Genomic DNA, 2,902 nt, shown 5'->3' with positions numbered 1-2,902 from the left:
ATGGTTATTTATTTTTCCAAAATTGGCATGTTTCTGTAAAGCAAATTCATTTTAAAAATGCAATATTTTGGCCTAGACAAAATCCCGTATCAACACCCAGTTCATTACGATCTTCAACTCTTAAGTACATACTGCAATTTTTTTAAGCAAAATTAACTGCCATTGTAGTAAAAGAATTTCACTTATAATAGTTCACATAATTATAAATAAAATAGTTTCAGAATCCATAAAATCTCAATTGAAGATTTAGTTTTTATAAGGGGATAAGAAACAAGGTAGATATGCTTACTTTTTGTACAGTACAAATGTTACAAGGGAATAATTCTTAAATAGAGAAGGCTTGATTTAAGACTGTCTACAATTAATTATGAAAAGAATGACCATGGGAAAATAACACCATTGAGTTGAAGATGAAGAAACTCAGAGATGAGAAACGGATGACTCCAGCTTTGATATTCAGTTTTATATAAACCGGTACATTAGACCCACAGCCAGGAAAAAAAATTCCTAAATGCACAGATTTTGACATTATTGTCAGTTTTTCCAATTTGGTTTGATAAGCAGATCAGAATGGCTTCATCTTCCTGGAGTCAGTCCAGTGGTTTGCTTTGTGCCATTTTATCCGACTCCCCTGCAGAACGGTAACAAGGCTGAGATGGTTGGAACGGTCTGCGCCCTCACACCAATCATGTTTCCTCACTCGGTCGGCAGAGTCCAGCTGAGCCCGGCCGCGGAGCCGAGAGAAGGCGGAGGTTGTGACACGCTACGATCAGATACGGCTCAACCATCACGGCACCAGACACTGACTGGTCATCACGACTGTGCCTCAAGGTCAGCAACTTATTGTAACTCAATCTTTGTTTTTAAACAGACAATGACAACGTAGTAAAAATCTGATATTTGAATCTGAAACCAATTGTGGCTAAACAAAATTAGCCTAATTTTGGAATGCCTAATTTTGAAAGTCAGATTTATCTTAATCTTTGCCTTCCTTCATGTTACCCAAGAGTTTTTCTTTCTACACCAGTGAAGCCAAGAGCGATCGGCATCAGGTGGAAGCCACAGAACTCATCTTCAGGGTTAAACTGTCTCAGCGATCTGGTTTAAACAAACAGCACAGAGTTATTTAGTCAGTGTGTGAGAGAGAGAGATCTGTATGCAGCAGTCTGTTCAGGGCAGAAAAACAGAAACTACAGTCACAATCATGAGTAACAAGTGATTAGCCTCTGTTAGCTATGAATGCTAACTAGAGCAGCTCCAATTTGTAAAGTCTTTTGTTTTTTTGTCGGCACAGGAAATGTTCACAAATTATGCCAACAGATCTTATATATCCATAAGAGATTTTATAGGTTAGCAAAATATGACTTTAAGCAATGTAAAATGTAAAGTAAAATGAAATGTAAATGTAATGTAAAAGCTTCACAAGCTCCTATCTCCACCAGAGTTTTGCTGGGGACCTGATTCACTCAATATGATCCTGCAGTTATGTCTAAATGTGTTTGTAAGTTGATTCTGTAATTTGTTTATTAAATCGAGTGAATACACTGAACAGGAGGAATTTCATCCTGACGTCTCTCATTAAAGTCGAGGTTCCCAAACCAGACACCCTGATGAACACCACAAACATGATCGGTGACAACGAGCAATACACAATACACTAACCACACTCTAACCCCACTAACTGCAGATTTAAGACGCTTCACTCTGTAATAATTTACATAAAACCTTGTTTCACTTCTGCTGATAGAAAGAAGGCTATGAAAAATACGTTCAAGGTTCTTATGTTCTCTTATATCATTGCTCTTAAAATGAAATCAAAATTATTTAAAAGTTTTACATCACTCAGAATGGTCCCAACATTCTAACTCAGAATAAAAAAACCCAACATATTTTTATGTGGGAACGAAACAAATAAATGCTGGATTTTAGGGGAAAAAAAAGCAAGAGTAGCCGTTCTTGTTTGATCTGTGAGACTCCAGTGACGCCATATTTCATTGTCCTGGAAACGTAACGGGGTTGCTGGGGATCATGACAGCTAATCTTTGAGCAGGTGTGGGTTTTGGACATAGAAACGTAGTAAATCAGTTAAAGCTTGCTGTCCATGGATGATGCATGAGACAACCAGAGAGGTACATCACTCACTCACACACACTTCTCCTGTTAAACTTTTAAGCCATGGCTGACAGAAGAGCCCTGAGGTGTCTGAGATTTGTTGTCCAGTTTCATTTTGGCAAAAGTAAAATCAGGTGAAGGGTTTAAAAAAAAATAAAATAAAAAAAAATCAACAACAGTACCCTCATACCACTAAACCTTTACCGCTACCAACATATCCTTCTCAAAGACGCGGCCTATAAAAGCTCTCAGACGTTTTTTTCCCCCGGCCTACACCCCGGCTGTCACACCACTCACAGTGTAATTTACTGCATCACCACTGCTGCTGTCAACATACATCACCTGGCAGCTCCACCTTCACTCCTGCAGCAGCCTTTCAGAACGCGGCCATGAAGCTCTGCTGAAACTCAGCAAAAACCAAGTCAATGCTGCAGGTTTTCTACATCAGTTGGTCCTAAATCTGGCTCAAAGAAAGCATCACATCAACATTCATATGCTGAAATGAGAAAACACCAGATCCAGATTATTTAATCAACAAAGTGCTTCAATATCTTTAAGTAGAACGTTAGTAAATTGTGTAATATTAATATTAAGTGTTGTAGCTTGAAATAGGGGAACCAGTGGGATTTCTAATTGCTTGGCTGTTAACTACAATTAACAATACAAGTCAAACACAAAGTATTCCTCTCCATTTCATTCATTAAAACACTAAAACAGCGAGACATTTTACAGTAAAATGTAGGCTGTGGTATCAAGAGATAAAAAGCAACAGAAATGATCATAATTAGGG

This window comes from Poecilia formosa, unplaced genomic scaffold (assembly GCF_000485575.1).
Source record: "Poecilia formosa unplaced genomic scaffold, Poecilia_formosa-5.1.2 Scaffold294, whole genome shotgun sequence".
NCBI classification, from domain to species: Eukaryota; Metazoa; Chordata; class Actinopteri; order Cyprinodontiformes; family Poeciliidae; genus Poecilia; species Poecilia formosa.
This window is presented reverse-complemented; position numbering follows the sequence as displayed.